At 36.7% G+C, this 18,980-nt stretch overlaps 1 long non-coding RNA gene across 10 annotated transcripts in view; it reads right to left on the reverse strand.

The window, feature by feature from the left end:
- Positions 1 to 18,980, reverse strand: part of LOC102153050 — a 58,828-nt gene that overhangs the window by 33,502 nt on the left and 6,346 nt on the right. The window contains exons 3-4 of one of the 10 annotated variants that reach the window (XR_005354162.1): positions 18,274 to 18,447; positions 4,001 to 4,053 (exon numbers count right to left, since the gene is read on the reverse strand). The exons of 8 other annotated variants lie outside the window; for them this stretch is intronic. This is a non-coding gene — a long non-coding RNA (uncharacterized LOC102153050). The remainder of the gene's footprint in view (positions 1 to 4,000; positions 4,054 to 18,273; positions 18,448 to 18,980) is intronic. One more of the 10 variants, XR_005354167.1, reaches the window with a different exon arrangement.

Raw genomic sequence — 18,980 nt, forward strand, 5'->3', positions numbered from 1 at the left:
TTCAGAGAGATGATGCCACATCTGTGCCAAGATACAACTGGAGAAGAACTCCTTTGCCTTGATTCAAGAGCTCTAGATTAATCTTGTGTGATTAGTCCAATATGATGGAATGAAAAAAGGCAGACTAAGCAGGGGCTTAAAATAGAGGTTAGCTCTTAGAAAAAAAAAAAAAAAAAGAAGAAGTCAAGTTATACAGTATGTGTTACAAGTCTGTAAACTGTAAAGAGCCCATTCAAATTTTCATGTAAAGCACCAAACTTCAGTGCAAAGAGAATGAGCAGGAGGCCCACTTGTGAAGGGACATGCACAATAATGACTCAAAGTACTTTGTTTAGCCTCATGGGCAATCAAATAAATATTTATTAAAACTAAGACAAAAAGTACCATTTCATTAATAACTTGAAGGCAGGAAATTAAAATGTTTAAGTGAAATCATCACTTTGGAATTAAGTGTGACAATATTTAATTAATGATATTTAAAACCATGTAATAGCATTACCCTTAGTTGATATGCCTATTCCTGTGATTATGTCTTCAGGATATGATTCAGCATAAGAAAAAGGTATATGCATAAAATGTCTACTATAATACTCTCTATAATATCAAAAAATATTAGAAAAAGTTTGACAAACAAAAAATAGGGAATTAATACGTAAAAATATCCCAAAAATGTGAATAGGCACAAATATTATAATTGTAAAGCAGTTGGAAATATGGAAAGTAAGATAACCTGTGAAAAAGAGAAACAGTATACAAAGTCATGTATGTACCACACAGACAAAAAGTATACATTTAGAAAGACTAAGTTGACTCAAATAAACTAAACAGAAACAAATATACACGTATTGAAACTTAATATATGACTGAAATTAAAAGAAGGACAAAGAGGAACAACTACTCAATAAATAGTGCTGGATAACACAAAGGCAAAATCAATTCCAGATCAGTAAAAAAAAAAAAAAAAAAAAAAAACCTTTAACATGAAATGCAAAATTCAACATTTTTCTGGCTTCAGGGCAAGGAAAAATTTCTTAAATCAGATCGTAAAAACTTTTACCATAGAAGAAAATTAACACTTAATTAACCTCATGAAAATCAAAACCTTCTGTTCATCCAAAGACACCCTGAAAGGGGTAAAAATACATGCCACAAATTGAGAGGAGATATTTGTAATGTATAGCTAACAAGGACTAGTATACAGAATACAGCAAGAATTGAAAACTGGGTAGAAGCCATGAATGCATGCTTCATAAATAAGGAAATATAAGTAGCCATTAAACAAGTGAAAAGATTCTTGAACTCATTAATAATAAAATAGTTATAAATTAAAAACACACTGAGCTATTTCATACCAAGTTTGCTATATACAGTTGCATGGATCGTGCACTGCTCAACTCTGGGGAGCATCATTCCCATGCACTCAAATGTGAATGTCACCCCTCTCAAACTGTGAAATGCATTGGCCCTGTTTCACAACCACAAAACTGGCAGATATTCAAAAGTCTGCAATATTGGCAAGGATGTGAAACAATAAGAATCTCAGTCACTGCTTACTGAAGTGTAAATTGGTTCAACCACTTTGAAGAACAGTTTGTCATTATCCAGGATGATTAATGGCAAGTTTAGAAGAGGAATGGGAAAGAATACTGAGTAATGATGAACACACAATTGAGCAGATATTCAAAATAAAAATGTGAAATAGTACCAATCAGCATAAAATTTTCCAGATGTACTTAGAAGCCTGGCAACAAAAGTGAGGAAAGCAGATCGAGATAGGAATAAACAAAACAAAACAAAACAAAAACCTGTCATATGTTACACTGTGTGTTAACTAATTGGAATTTGGATTAAAACTTAAAAAAAAAGATTTAAAAAGAAATGGGATCCCTGAGTGGCTCAGTGGTTGAGCATCTGCCTTCAGCTCAGATCGTGATCCCAGGGTCCTGGGATCGAGTCCCACATTGGGCTCCCTGCAGGGAGTCTGCTTCTACCTCTGCCTATGCCTCTGCCTCTCTCTCTGTGTCTCTAGTGCATAAATAAATAATATCTTTAAAATAAAATAAAATGTTACTGGAATAGAGTCACATCCATTCATTTATGTAGACTCTGTGGCCACTTTAGCTCTACAATAGTGAAGATGAGTCCTTGTAATAGCGATGGTATGGCCTGCTAAGGCCTGAAATATTTACTATCTCACACATGGCAACAGTTTGCTAACCCCTAGACAAAACATTAGGCAAACTAAAAAAGAAAAAAACAAATAGAATGCTTGATGAAATTAAAAAATATGTATTTTAGTGAAACAACGAGAAGATTCTTATTATCATGGAGAGGAATTTCAGGATTCATTTTTTTTTAATTTTTATTTATTTATGATAGTCACACAGAGAGAGAGAGAGAGAGAGAGAGAGGCAGAGACACAGGCAGAGGGAGAAGCAGGCTCCATGCACCGGGAGCCCGACGTGGGATTCGATCCCGGGTCTCCAGGATAGCACCCTGGGCCAAAGGCAGGCGCTAAACCGCTGCACCACCCAGGGATCCTCCAGGATTCAATTCATGTATGCTAAGTTGGAGTTAAACTGGAAGATAACAGGGTCCAGAGTGTATTCCTGCCAAACTTTTATCAGTTTGTGACTAAATGTAGCAGATTTTGTGATATCTAGTAAGCACAGTGGAAAATCTGGAACAGAAGGCCAAATATTTCTCAGGAATTGAAAAAGTCTTACCTCAGTGTTCTCATCTGTTAAATGGGAAAAAAATAGTTATATTTTTTATCTGGATTTATAAAAACAATTAGCAGAATTGGGTTCATAATGATACATAACTCTCAGTTGTCATCATTTTTGTCTTTGTTTTAGCTAATATAATTCTTTGAGATTTTTATTTTGAATAATGAACAAAATTCCAGTAGCTACAATTTTTGAAGTGTATAAGTTCAGGCCAATGGAATGGGATCATCAGCTACTGGATACTTCATTGGTATGAATCCAGGATGCAACAGGGTTTAGTATGGATTTACTAAGTGAGATGCCTTTCTAAGCCACATGCCTAAAAGGAGCTCCTTTTTTGTGTCCTTGGTTCTATATTTACAAAGAGTGATTTTACTTACTCAGTTTTTATGAATTCCCTGCTTTACACTTTTTAGGGAGAAGTCCACCAGCCTCTTTCTATATGTTGACTGAGGTAAAAGAATTTGTCCCTGCGCACATCAACGACAGCCCTGATAGGGAGGCATGTAAAAAAGTTCCCCTATAGGGTCAGTCCCCACTCAAATGGTAGTTGAAAGAAAAATAGTTATGCAAGGCCAATTTCAATATCCTGGAATGGTATACTTGGGTAAGGAATGAATAGCTTACAATTCTATGCAACAGAGTGGAACCTCTGTACCCAGGTGCTTCTTAAGATCCAAAGAAACAATTTTTTTTTTGGCATTAGTTGTGTATTTCTTGAAATTTTGCAGTTTGAAAAACCTAAATTAATGTTTGGGGGAAATTTTTTTCATGGAAAATCAACTAGTTAATGCACATTGAACTTCCCAGAGCTCTTCTAGGACCTCATACTGTTGAAGTTTATTTTCTTGGAGGAACAGTTTGGATTACCTACAGATACTATTAGGAGATTATATGTGTCTATGATGTTCATGATGCACTTATTTAAGAAAGTCATTCTTTATATAGGAGCATAAGGGAGAGAAATGTGCCATTGCTTTTATGTCTAGGAAAGTTGTATCCTAGAGAACCACCTCCCAGTGGTATAGAAGGAGGCTTTGAAATCTGGGTGCAGGACAAATCATGATGCTATCACCTGAAGAAAGTCATTTCCTATGTTTACACATCATTTGTTTTTAAAATGCTTAAACTCCACATTCTAAATTGCCGTTTTGTGCTTTAATGCTATACGAGTCTGACTTCAGAGAGAAAGACATTCCCGATTCTCAGGACATTGTACACTTTCCAAAACTAATCACGATGACTTACAAAGGTTTTGGATTAATACCTACCTTTGTTTCCTTCTTTGAGGGAGGGAGAAATGTGAGAGAAATCGTCCTTTATCCTCCAAAAAATGATCAGAAACAACAAGAAAAATATACAAAAGTTACCCTTTTAGAATATTCTTGAAGTGTTATCCAATATATGCTAATCATTATTTATGTTGTCACAATATCTAAGAATTGAGACTGAAACAATAGGACATGGAAGCAAAATATTTTAAGTGGCATGAAACCCAAATTTCCCCAGGGCAACCATTCCTGGATCAGTTTGAAAGTAGTTAAAACTCTGTTTCTCAGGGTTTTTATATCCATGTTGTTGTAAGGTCCAGAGCCCCATCAAAAAACTTCCATTATTTGGAGTCGTTCTTGGGTTGTCACCTATGGTCAAGAATAAGCTTCTATCTTCTTCCCCTTTATATTTTTTTAAAAAGGTGAAATTTTCATAACATAAAATTAACCATTTGAAAGTGAACAGTTCAGTGGCATTTAATCCTCACAATACGGTTCACTCACAATTCTTATCTAGTTCCAAAATATTTCTATCACTCTAAAGTAAAACTCCTTACCCATTAATCAGTTTCTCCCCAGACCCTGGCAACCACCAATCATCATTATCGCTCATTTGCTTCTTCTTTTGTGATCCATTCTTTTTAGTAATGCCTCTTACAAGCTTTTTGCTGCCCAAAGAATCATCTGAGAGTACCTTGTTGCTGCCTTTTACAGCTGAAGAAAGCTGATTCTAGAGCCAAAGGCACATTCCCTCTCTTAGTGGTCACTAAGCTGCCAATTCCAAGTCTCTGCTGCCTGAACACTACCCTGTCTCCCTGGCTATTCTATCTCCTGGGCACTGCTCTGAGCTCTGTAACTTTGCTGCCACAGCTGATATAGTGGTATCTTCAAAAATGGCAGGTGATCGTTTATTTTCTGGGTTCATTAATGCCGCTAAGCTAATGTCTAAAGAATATATCTGTCTCTTTGTCATGTGGGTAACAGAAATAGATTGAGGACCTCTGGAATTTCTTCATGTATCTGGAAGCTTGACTTTGCATTAACCAGTAACTTTTTCATTAATTAATTTTAGCCTATTCTGTCCTTATCATTATGATGAGAGACCATGTTTGGGAAAAGGGTGCTGGGGTAGCCCGGGGGCGGGGCTCAAGGGTTTAGCGCCGCCTTCGGCCCAGGGTGTGATCCTGGAGACCCAGGATCGAGTCCCACATCAGGTTCCAGCATGGGGCCTGCTTCTCCCTCTGCCTGTGTCTCTGCGCCTCTGTGTGTGTGTGTGTGTGTGTGTGTGTGTGTCTCATGAATAAATAAATAATATCTTTAAAAAAAAAGAGAGAGAGAAAGGGGTGCTGGGTAAAGAGAAATCTCAATAGGAAATAGCAAGTTTCAGATTCAACACTCATCTCTAACAACCAAAGCATTGTACAGACCCAGATTTATTTGTCTGATACTACCTTCACTTAGAGAATTACTCCCAGGAAGATCTTAGTTCCTGCTTTTAAAAATCTTCTTAATGAATTAATATGATCAGTTCTCCAGACAATTCCAAAAATATTTGAATACTAGTGGACTTTGAGTTTAGACTCATTCTGGAACTCTACAAATTTAACAATGTTGGAGCAATAATAAACTGATACGACTTTGTAACTTCAGCATAAATTGACCAAGAATTGCTATAAAAGTAAAAAACCTGAAATCTGCGTTACAGCCCCAAATTAAAAAAGATGTTTCTCTACAGATAAGCCTTTATGCATATAAGTAATAATTAAGCAACAAAAACTATAAGAGAAAAAAAAACATTTTCTGTTATTGACTGACATCTATGAGAAATAGCTTCCCCAAAATATGTACAAACTAAAAGTAAATAAGACATAAACCCAGCAGTTTAATGAAATAACTAGTTTTGCTTTTTTCTTTTTTTAAATGACTGTCTTCTTTTGGAAAAAATAATTTCCATGTCACTCATTATAGCAGACTATATCATGTGGAAATTCTCCTTAAAAAACACAGTTAAGAATGCAAGATAAAAATATAACAAATAGCTATCAAAAGCATACTTGGCTCAAAAAGAAAGCAAGAAACATCCCCAGAAGCCAAAAATCAGAGGAAACTAAGAATCAAGAGGTAAACAAACTGTTCTTGCCCTTGAGAATTTGTTGTCTTGATAGCCAAAGGGTTTGATAGCCAAGTAAAGAGAGTAGTCAAGGTCGTATGAAGAGGAGCTAGAAACTGAGACTCCATTTCCTGGAATGATTTACACTCACTAAATAAAGGAATAGAAAAATATGCCCTCTGAATCACTAGATGAATAGGCAGCAACATGGCCAGAGCTCCTTAGCCTAGGCTGTGGTGTAAAAGATTCATTTTTTCTTTGAGATTTTATAAACACAGGCTTATACTCTTTGTCTGTGTTCTATCACTTAAACATGAAGCTACCCTCCCAAATGCTAATAAGAGAAATATCAGAAAGATAACAATAAAATGTCCCTTCTGGGCAGCCCAGGTGGCTCAGCGGTTTAGCGCTGCCTTCGGCTCAGGGCCTGATCCTGGAGGCCCGGGATCGAGTCCTATGTCAGGATCCTTGCATGGAGCCTGCTTCTCCCTCTACCGGTGTCTCTTCCTCTCTCTCTCTCTCTCTCTCTCTCTCTCTCTCTCATGAATAAATAAATAAAATCTTTTAAAAATAATAAATAAAATAAAATGTCCCTTCTTCCTCTTACAGTACAGAGGAGCAGATATAATTTCATGTCTTAAATTTAGTTCTGATTAAGTGGTGAATTAAGAACGCTCACAAAAACATCTCAGTATGATTCTCCTTTACAGTATGAAGATTTGTATAAAAATGAACAATCCTGCTCTATTTCATAACACAGTCTTGGAAGTGTCATTTATACAAATGAGCCTTTAATGACATTGAGACTTTGGAGATTGTTGCATGTTTCATGAACTATAACCTTGATGAGCTTTTATGTGTTTTGCCCAAATAAAACTATTTGAGTTGACAAAATATTCTGAGGTTTCACTATTAGTCCAGAAGTACTTTAGACTTTCATTTTTTTTTTTTTACCATTTAGATGTGAAAATATAACACATATGTGATTCTGTTGAATTCTTTGGTTAAATGATGATTTAAGATTATTCATCTTACTTAAATCAACACAATATAACACCAAAAAGAACATGATGATTTTTAAAAGAATCAAATAAAGCTCTAGAAAGAACAAAAACATAGTCACTGAAAATAAAAGCTTAATGGATACTCTAATCAGCAGACTAAAAATAGCTAAGTAGAGATTAAACTAGAGTACAGATTCGAGGAAATTATTTAGTATGCAACATGGAGAAATTAAGATGTGGGAAATAGGAACAGAAACTCAAGAATACAGAGATAAAATCAGGAGATCCAGCATATGTTTAATAGAAATGAAGGCTGAGACATCTACAAAACTAACGAAATATATAAACGAAAGTTATAAAACTCAGATTTAGGTATCAGAATACATCCCAAAAGGATAAAAAATGAAATATACATTTAGACATATCATAGTAAAAATGAGATTACCGTGAAAAAAGCAGATAGGAGAGTACATATAAATGGCTGACAGAAAGAAAAAGAGCTGCTGATGTAGAATTATCACTTAACATAAATTTTCAGTCAAGAACTTTTCATTGAAAAATTGAGAAAGTTTTCTCAAGAACTGATTCTGATAATGGCAGAACAAATAATGTAGACTGGATCTTCTACTGAAGAACAACAAGAATATCTGGACAAATATTTATTTAAACAAATCTCTTACAGATAAAAATTGCTAACCAGATGGTGAAAGTCTCAGGCCCGATTCTCAGGCAGGATGGAAGTCCTCGGAAGGAAGCCCACTGTTTGGGCTTTACATTGGGGAGCATTTCCTGGTTGCAGATAGCTAAGTATCTGAGAGGGTGTGCTGCCCATTTGACAATCTGGTGGTTCTTAGCTCAGAGCATGTGGAGACAGGAAGGGTAGCCTTGATGAAACCCTTCTACTTTGATCCTAGAATACCAGGGCCGAGATCTGTTTGGGGAAACCTAGGGATACTAGGAATCTAGCAGTAGCAAATGCACATATTCTTTGGAAGAAGATAATGTCACTGCTGTCATCTCTACAAGCACATTTTTCAATCCAATGCCCAGCGCCAAATAGCTAGCAAAGCCAGAAGAGGGCAAGACAACATGAACAAAAGCCAGAAAGAACAAAAGAAAAAATGTATTTCTCAGTGTAGAGATTTAGGCTTTGCACATCATCAGACATAGACTTTAAAAGATCTATATTTAAAATACAAAATTGGAAAGTTCACAAGACCTGGAAACTAACAAAAGGGTAATAAAGAAATAAATCTTGAACTAAAAATGGCCATTTTCAAAAGCTAACTGGGTGAATTATCTATTAAGAATTGGACGCAGATAAAGGAAGAATTAGTAAATTCATTAGGATAGGAGTTTTCTGTAATGAAGCCCAGACAGACAAAACAATGAAAAATGGAGGAGAGGGTACTAAAGGATACAGTGACGCGATCTATAAACATGGCTGGAGTCCCAGGAGAAGAGAGAAGATTCAATGCAATCCCAATTGAAATCCCAGAAGGCTTTTTGTGGAAATTGACAAACTGATTCTAAAATTTATGTAGCAACAAACAGGATCTAGCCAAAACAACTTTGAAAAAGAACAATGTTTAAGGGACAGCACTGTCTGACTTTAAAGACTCATTATAAAACAACAGTTGGTACAACAGTGTGGTGCTGGTCTAATGACTGACAAAGAGATTAACAGACCAGAATAGAGCCCAGGAATACGCCTACATATAGGCAGGCAGTTGATTTTCTATAGAGCTACAAAGGTAATTCCATAGAAAAGAAAAGGAATAGTCTCTTCAACAATGCCTTGCACCATTGGATAAATTCATGTGTAGTTGTTGGCAATGTTTTCTTCTTTAAAAAAAAAAAAAATGCATTACTGCAAGCATGTCCTGTTTTAATCAAAATATCTTTGTACCTTTTTTTTCTCTTTTCTTGCTCAGTATTACAAAGGACCTCACCTTCTTATTTTGTCAAAAAAGTCAACCTTGGGCTTTGTTGACTTTCTCCATTTTTTCTCCATATAATTCATGCCTCTTTGCTTCTATTATTACCTCCTCCTTCCACTTCCTTTAGATCCATACTGCTCTGGATTTCTTAGCCACTTAAAGTGAACAACTCATTCCATTTTAAAAATTTTCTTTGACATAATTTTCAGGAACAAAAACTTCCTTTTGAAGTATGTTTTTTCTCTTTCTTTCTTTTTCTTTTTTTTTTTTTTTTTTTTTTGGATGGGCCTCACAGATTTCAATACATGGTACTTTTATTATTGTACCTTTCTAGATATACTGATATTTTCGTTCCTAATGTAAGTCATCAAATGGAAATCCAATTTAGCTTTATCTTCTGCATCTAAGGATTTTTTAATATTAGAAAAACCCATAAATGTAACTGACAATATACAGAGTTAAGAAGAAAAATTATATAAAAAGCTAACGTGATACAAAAGAAAATAATTTTACAGCATTCAATGTACTCATAATAAAATAAAAGCTCTAAGAATGAATCAGAAGAGCCTTCTTTAATAATGAGTTTCTAAATGTAAACAAACTAAACCCATTATAAAGACCAATCTAAATGAGAAAACACCAGCACATACTGGAGAATATGGATCCATAGGGTTCTTTTCCACTGAAGGTAGAAGTATAAATTGATAGAACCAATTTGGCATTGTATCCCGAGGCTTAACATTCATATTCCTTAAGAACTTGCTAATTTGATTTCAGATATATAATCAAGAGAAATATACACAGGAATGTTTATAGAAGCACTATTCACAATGACAAATACCCAAAACCCATTATCAAAAGACTGGCTGAATAAACTACGATCAGAAAGGTATAATACACAACAGTCAAAATAAAGAAACCACAGTGACATGCAGTGATATTGTTGATTCCTATCAATGTAGTATTTCAGAAAAAAAGAAGTTCATTTTTATCAAGTTAGAAATAAATTTATACACACATGTACATACATGTCACTCTTGGAATACATAGAGACACAAAGGAAGTCCATCAAGAGAATAATGAACACAGGTTGCATAATTTCCTCATTTGGGTGGAAAAAGGGGGACAGAATAATCAGATAAAGGACCACAAGTATACATGTAGGTTATTTCCCAAGTATTTTGTTTTGTGTAATGACTTGCTAATGCTTATTGTTATTTTACTGAACTAACTATGGAACTTCCTCTTCCCCCCAAAAAAGATGCACCTAAAGTTCTAAAGGAATCACTTCAGGGTCACAACAAGAAACCATAGGCACGCCTGGCTAGAGTTTTGAGGGATGATTGAAGGAAAAAATTCTTCACAGAAGTGTGAACAGTCTACAAGTCTACAAGGGGTACTGAAGACTCCAGAGCTGGACCTAACCACTCCTGAAAGCCTAAAGATGCAAAAGGTGAGAATGGTGTTATGAGAGCCCAGGGAATAATGGAGCTGTAGAAGCTGATACTCCATAGTGACAGACACTCAGCAGAGCCTGTCATTGCAGGAGGAAGACACAGCCCTGTCAGATCCTGCCCGAGTGCCACTCAGGCATAAAAGAAGCAAAGGAGGAAGGGGGGAAGCATCCTGGCTTTCTCTACACCTACACGTCAGCATTCCCTGCCCCCCCCCCCCACACCACACACACTCCTTTCCTATTGGTTGAACTAAATCAGAAACCAGAGGACAGGAGAGCTAGGTCTTGAGGCAAAGAGATGAAATGGATCTGGGGTGGAAAACAGAATATCCAGTAACAGCAACATGCACACAAACATTTAAATAAACATCTTGCGAAGATTGCATGGATATTGGGAGGGATATAAATGAGTTTAAAGTGTCCCAAGTATTTGGATTAGCCAAGAAAAAAAGTAAAAGCACCAATTGATTATACTTTGATAAGTAACAAAAGAAAAACCTTACTATTCCTCAAATAACCATTCAAATAACAGTAAAGACAATACATAATTCCCAACCTGATTGAATAAAGAATTAATTTTTAAATGAATTAAAATGAATGTACTTTAAGTGTAAAGTTAAAATTTAGTTTGGTTTAGTTTGAATACTAACATCTTAAGTGACTTTAAAATAACTTTTTTTTTAAAAAAAAGGTCAAAAAGGAGAGAAAAAGAACACAGAGTAGGTAAGAACGAAGTATTTAGTTAGATGGTAGAATTTTTATTGGTTTTTCAGTGTTTGTTTCTAGTAAGATGGTAGGATTTTTGAACATAAATTCATCAGTACATTATGTTACATGTCAATAAAGGAAATGATCCAATTTAAAGAGAATGTTTGTAAGACTGCATAAGTACATAACTACAGGCCATTTAAAGAACTGTCTGCATGATGGGTGCCTGGGTGGCTCAGTCTGTGAAGCATCTGCCTTTGGCTCAGGTCATGATCTCAGGATCAAGCAGAGTGGGGCTCCCTGTTCAGGGGAGAATCTACTCCCCCCTCTCTCTCTGTCCTTCCTGACCCCCTGCTCATGATCATATAAATAAATAAAATCTTTAAAATAAAGAACTGTGTGCAATAAAATGCAGATTATAAGTAAGAAGATAGAGGGGGATATATTTTGCAAACCCCACCCAGAGGAAAAAAGCTACTGTAGGGCTAATTTATCAAAAGAAATTCCAAGGCAAAAAGCATCAAGGAGACCAAGGAGAGCTTATAATGATAAAAAGTCTGATTCTCTAGGAAGACATAGCAATGCTAAGTTTATAAGCAAATAAAAATATAGCTATACTAACACATGCTACAATGATTTGGGAGTTATCTATTGCCAGCCAAGAGAGGAACTAAGAAATGCACTTCAAAATAAATCATAAATCAGGAAAGAAATCACAATGGAAATCTGGAAGTATCTTTCATTGAACATAAATGAAAATACTATATCCAAACTTGTAGGTGTTGCTAAAGACATGCAGAGAGCTTTGAAGGGACAAAGGCTGGAAACCAAACGATCTAAGGATCTGGAGGTTAGCAAAGGGACAATAAAACAAACCTCAAGGAGAGAGAATGAAAGGAACAGTGTAGGTTATGAACAGAAATTAGGAAATGAATAAACAAACATACAATAGAGAAGATCAACAGAGCCAAAAGTTCTTTGAAACACTAACGACATTGACAGTCTTCTGATGAGATAAAAATGTGAGCCTCTAACAGACCCTCAAAGAAAATTATCACAGAAGAAAAGGTTGAGGTAAAAGAACAAATAGACTGGCCATGAAATTTTAATTTTTAAATGTTTTTTTTTAAGATTTTATTTATTTATTCATGAGAGACAGAGAGTTAGAGAGAGAGAGAGAGAGAGAGAGAGAGAGAGGCAGAGACACAGGCAGAGGGAGAAGCAGGTTCCACTCAGGGATCCCGACGCAGGACTCGATCCAGGGTCCCCAGGATCACACCCTGGGCTGAAGGCAGGTGCCAAACTGCCGAGCCACCAGGGCTGCCCTTTAAATGTTTTTTAAAGATTTAATAATTTACGTTTAGAGAGAGAGAACGAGCACAGAGGAAAGGACAGAGGGGAGGGAGAGAGTCTCAAGCAGACTCCGTGCTGAGCATGGAGACCTGCAAGGCTCGATCTCACAACCCTGATATCATGACCTGAGGTGAACACAAGACTTTAACGCTTAACTGGCTGAGCCACCCAGGTGCCCTGGAAGCCTTGGCCAAAGAAATTTTTAGATAAATAGGTAAACTAAAATAGCAATTGATTTATTACAGTAATAATTGTGTGATTACGATTCTTTTGGGACGGCAGAACAAAAATTTATAACAGATAAAGCATGTAGAACAGGAATAGAAAATCAAGAGATAAAATGTTCAGAGTCCATAAATTCTGTGTGAGATGGGGATTAAATTTACACATACTTACAGGTATGTGAAAAGGTTAACCAATACAAAAAAAGTATTTCTTCTGAACAAGGAAAAAGGTAAAAATAGGGAAACAGAAACTGTAATCAATGAAAGAGAAGATTGGTAAGAAGAAAAAGAGTATGCAGTACGTCTACAATAGTCCCCCCCTCCTTAATAACACAATTACTTGTTTTGATCATGAGACTGGCTGCCCAGAAAAAGCTTACAATCTTTAGTTCTCCTTATATCAAATTGTGGACTCATGACTAAGCTCTGGTAACAGAACTCTAAACTTCAGGGAAACTTTCTGAAAGTGCAGTTGACCCTAGTTTTTGGTCACTTTTCTTCCCGTTTCTCCATGCTAATTACCGGAATGTGAATGCAATGGTTAGCATTCCAGCAGCCTTCTCTTATCAGGAGGTCGTCATACTTCTGGGATGCAGGAACAGTGTGAGCCAAAACGACTCTTTGTGTCTTTTGATTCTGCCACTGGGCCTGCCCTGGCTAACAATTTACAATCTCATTTATGTGTAAGAGAAATCCATTTTCATCTTGAGTATTTATTTTGGGTTTTTCACGATAAAGCAACCAAACCTGATCCTAACTGATATAAGCATGAGCAGAAAGCACAAAATACATCAGTAATCAGAATAGGTAGAAATATACAGAAATGGGCCAAACATACATATTAAAGGCAAAAATTCTCAGATTGGGTTAAAAATATTCCTTCTATGTGCTCTTTAAAACCCAGACCTAAAATGTCTTGATGCTGGAAAGTCCAAAGTCGTAATTATTTCAATAAATAAAACTAACACTTTTCTAGAAGAAAAGCAAGGAATCACAGATGTGTGAAGTTTGGTGGTATTGTTTTTGCATAATTAGAGACAGGACATTCAAGAAAGAGATTACATTTTGGGAAGTGATAATGGGTTCAAGCAGGGGTCTTAAAAGGTAAACTTAAAGGACAAGGTAGTTAGCTCAAATTGAGTGTAAAAAGCCTCTTTATAATAGGGATAGTTTGGGCCCATGTCATAGTGCAGAGACTCTCAAGCTGGAGCTTGACTCAGAATAACCTGGAAAGATCATGAAAATACAGACTGCTGTGTCCTACCTCCAAAGATTCTGATTCAAGAGGTCTGAGATGAGGTCTGAAGATTTGCACTTGTAAAGGTTTTCCATGCATTGTGGATGTTGCTCCAACCTTGAGCACCAGGAGAAAATGGAGCCAGAGCTACTTCAGTGGTTCTGAGAGCTGGACCACACATTAGAACAACCTGAGGGGCTTTACCTGGCATACTAATAACTGGGCTCAAATCCTTTCTATTGAATCAGAATCTCTTTTGTTTTGTTTTGAATTCCCTAGGTGATTTCAATGGGCCAGCAGGCTAATACCTCTCTTTGGCTCTTCTGATGTTTAAGAAGTTAAAATCTGGATTTTAATGTAAATGTTTCTAGTTTTTTTTGTTATTCAGTGCGAGGGTCCACAGGAAACAAATATGTAGGCTCTTGAGTTTGGAAACCTAGTAATATAACTATATGACATATAGCGCAAGTACCCAACAGGCAGCTGACACGTCAAGCCAGGGCTTGCAAAATGAGTTTGGATTGTGGTTATAGGTCTGGGTACATATGTGCAGCTTTAAAATGTGGGAACACATCCAAGCAAGGAAATGCAAGGGAAGTTTGCCATTGCCCAAAGAAAATGATTATTTTAAAAAAAGTAATAGTTTTCACTCGTCGTTATCTATAGCGTTTTACTTTTGCAATGGAATAAATACCCACCTACACTACAACTGAAATGAAGATGTTCATCACCTGAGAAGTCTCTATTCCAAGGTACAGATGGGAGGTTTTCCTTTATTTGAACAGGAATAGTCAGACATTAACAATAAACCAGAACAATGTGCAGAGTCATGATTAATAAATGTATGTACTTTTTTGGCAGCTCTGCACTTGAGCTCTCATTGATTTGTGTATTTGATTGCCAAGGTTGCTCTAACAAGTTACCACAAATTTGGTTTAAAGCAGCACATATGCATTCTCTCTGATTGTAGAGTTCAGAAGTCTGAAATCTGTTTCACTGGCTGGTATCAAAGGGCCTGTTTCTCCCAGAAGCTCTAAAGGAAGGACCCTCTTTGCATTTTTCAGCTTCTAGAGATGTGTTTCTTGTGTTCCTTGGCTTCTGGCCCCTTCCTCCATCATCAAAGCTGGCGGTTTCAGTGATCACATTGCCTTCTGCTTGTATGGTCAAGTTTCCTTTGTCCTCTGCTTCACGGACTACATTTAGCACCTGCCCTAATAATTCAGGATAATTTCTCATCTCAAAATCCTTAACTCAATCACATCTGGAAACTTTCCTTGGTCATACAAAGTAAAATTTACAGATTCCAAGGATACTTTTCCAAGCCACTATTCAGCCTGGGAAAAGTATATAAACTATAACCAAGGGAATCATATGATCATGCATAATTTCAGGATACCAGGAATGACGCTGAAATTGAAATTCAGTTATCTAGCTTTCCAAGCCCTGAGACCAAGATCAAAGGGAAATTGCAGATTTTGGCCAAATCCTGAGGGTAAAGTACAATTTCTTAGCACCTCTACACATCACACAGGTTTATAACCTACTTTTTAAAAATTAAATTACAATATATTTCAAAAGTTCAGCAGGTCCTTCCTTAATTATTTGTTTCCTTATTTATATATGTGTTTTGCTAAACCATAGACTACCTAACCATTTGGTATTTTTCTATTTTATAAATAATATACTAAAGATACTTGCTCATAACTTATGTATATTTAATTGTTTCCTTAAAAATGGATTTCTAGAAGTAGAATAACTAGATCAAGGGTTTGAACATTTTCAGTATTTTAATATAAGTTGTAATTGCTACTGAGTTACTGAGCTCTGACAAAACTGTGTGAAAAGGGCCATTTCTCTGCACTTTTACAGGTACTGATTGGGATGAAAAAAAAAGCCCCTCTTTTCATAAAAATGCCAACCTATTGCAGTATAGATCACATATGAATTATGTTTATTGAGGTATATTTGGGCGGGAGTAACTCTCTGAGAAACTTGCTTTACCTACAACCACAGTTTAACTTACCTGCCAGATTCATTTGCACCTCCAGATTTCCTTTAAAATTATTCTGACTGTATGGTTTGCTTGCATCAAGTTCAAAATCGGGGGGAAAAAACAAGGTATGGCATTAGAAGCCAGGATACTAGTGATATCCTAATTTAGGGTGAGGAAAAAGGAGATCAAGGTGGAGAGGAGGCACAAAGTGGGCTTCGGGGTACAGATATTTTTCATTCCCTGACCTAGTAGTGGTGATTTTGTTTTGTTCCTTTTATGACTGTTTATTGAGATGTAGACTTGTGATTTTTGCAGTTTCTTTTACTTGGCACATTTGACTTGAAAATGTTTTTTAAAAATGTTTAAAAAGTAAAAAGTGTGAACACAGCACTGACACTCCTGCCTGCAATCACTCAGTTTAGGACACAGCTTCCTCTGCTTACCGATCGTCAAATCTCTGCTCCAAAACCTGATCACCCTCATGAACCTAGTATTTCAATTATATGATGGGATTAAATGTTATCTAAATTGTATATTTAACAGGAGGAGGAGTTTATTTATTTATTTATTTTGAGGAAATGTTTAGGATCTGTGAAATCTATGTATAAAACTGAGCGCTGGGCAAACTCCCTACCTTGTCAAGTGGTTAAACCCATTCCTGTATAATCTGTGCCTAAAACAATTGTGAAACAATATCGGAAGTGTTATAAAAATCTCAAAGTCATCTACATTCAGATTCCTTCAAAAGTGCCATTTGTATCCTTAATTTCTCTGTCCACTTGGAAGAAACAAGTACACTGTGAATGCTGTGGAAGGTTATTTCAAACTCTGACAGCCGACCCGGTGCTAAAAATTGTCTTTGGCCCATAAAGTTTAACAAAGGCCTATTTAAACTAAAATAATTACCTTAGAGTGGTTTAGTGTACTGTGTCTTTTAGTGACTTTGCTAACTGACCGGGTGTCCTGACTGTATCGGATCAGAGGGGCACCTGCTATAACATTAGTAAGGCAAAACAAAGAGAAAACAGTGATAGGGTATGTGAAGAGCAGGAGAACTCAGAGGTGAGGAAATATTGCTTATTGGAGAAGGATGGTAGATGAATAGAAATTAGCCCATATACACATCCATTCGTGTATTCAAATGCCACCTTTCACCTCCACTATTAACACCAGCATACCAACCAAGGACAAATCCCATCACCACAGCCAAGACCCAGTCTTTCTAAATTATTAAGGCCCAAATAGGCCTAAGAACAATGTGGTGTCTGCAAAAATTGCAGTGATCAAAAGCCAAGGGATATATCCATTTCTGGATTAACCAACCGGCAGACTCACCCAACCATGCTTAAGGCAACACTGAAGAGACAACACTGAGCATAAGAAATTTCACTCCAACAAATGGATCCTGGATTTTTGAGATCAGGAAATGTAAAAAAAAAAGCTATTTTTATTTCACTGTATGGTTACGTTTGCCTAACACATTTGACTGGTTTCTATTTCAATTACTCATGTGGGTGGGAGAAGGTTAAGTTAGGCTCCATTATCTTTTCAGTCACCAAGGCATGCAGGGAGCTCTGGAGAGATTCCTTATAAAATGACAGTAGTTTCAGCAACGGCTGAAATCATGGTTTGTGTGTTCCTTGGTATAATGTACCTTTCACAAAGGGGTGGAAGAAGTTCAATTGGAGAGAAGAGACAAATAAACTCTGCTTCTCTACCTCTCCCACCTCTCAGCTCCAATTGTGTGTGTGTGTGTGTATGTGTGTGTGTGTGTGCATGTGTAATTTAGCTTGGCCATAAGGAGGACAGGATGATTAAACATCTTTGGTCTATGATTCCCAAAATCAAGTCCCATACATATAAAAATACAATAAAAATATGGAACCCTAGGGTGTGTCTTGAAGTGAGCTTCTTTTGTTCTGTGCTTTCACCTAAGCCCCATGTGGTGTGTGAGCAAGAGAAGTGATCTGATAAAGCCTTCTTTCCATCCATGCCACCATTCCTGGGAACACCCTATTCCATAGGGAGGGGATGACGCTGACTTCAGAAATAAAGATCTCAGGCTCTGTGGTTTCTGGGCAGAAATTTAAAAAAAAAAAAAATCTGCCCTTCAAGTAAGATTAATGCTGGAGAATTCCTGATATTCTAATCATAGTGCTTTACCCATTAAAAGATACTTGGTAAATATTTGTTGAAATGAAATGGACAGGTATGGTAACATGTTTCCAAAGCCATACCTTTTACCTACCTTCAGTAATGTCTGTGATAAAGGGAGGTCTCCTTAGGTAATTATTCAATGAAATAAAATCAAGGGCCAGCATCCAAGTAGTGAGGCGGCACACCAAGTATGTCATGGGGCTCTGTGCTTTCACTATCTGGACACCAAAAAAACCGATGTTTGGATCTCTGCACAACTGTGAGGCTGAAAGAGGCAGACAGCAGCAAAACACAGATGTCCAGGCAGGGCCAGAGCCCTGCTCTGCAAGTTATATAACAGCTGTTGTATAATTGTGCATTTAACTCAAAACACATTTTTAAAAGACAAAACAATTAGATTTTTCCAAAAAGAAAGAAATTGAGAGCAAGAGCAAGAGAGGAGGGACAGAGAAAGAGAGGAATGTTGACATAACCCAGAAGTTTCTATCTGGCCTTCAAGCAGGAGATGCAGGGGAGGCATGGTCCTTGGAGCTGGTTGTCTTGGAAATCAAGGGACCGACCCATGAGCCTGATCTGGCCAGCCTCCTGTTTTTGTAAATAACATTTTTTTTTTTTTTTTGGAAAACACCTATACCCATTCACGCATCCACTGTCTATGGTTTCTTTCATGTAGATTTGAATAAGTTATGACAGAAACCATCTGGCCTAGAAAGCGGAAAAGATTTTCTGTTTCTCTAACAGAAAAACGTTTCTGGCCCTCGTCTTAGATGAATAAAAGACCTAATAACCGTTAAGTGT

This window comes from Canis lupus, chromosome 1, assembly GCF_011100685.1.
Source record: "Canis lupus familiaris isolate Mischka breed German Shepherd chromosome 1, alternate assembly UU_Cfam_GSD_1.0, whole genome shotgun sequence".
Classification (NCBI taxonomy): domain Eukaryota; kingdom Metazoa; phylum Chordata; class Mammalia; order Carnivora; family Canidae; genus Canis; species Canis lupus.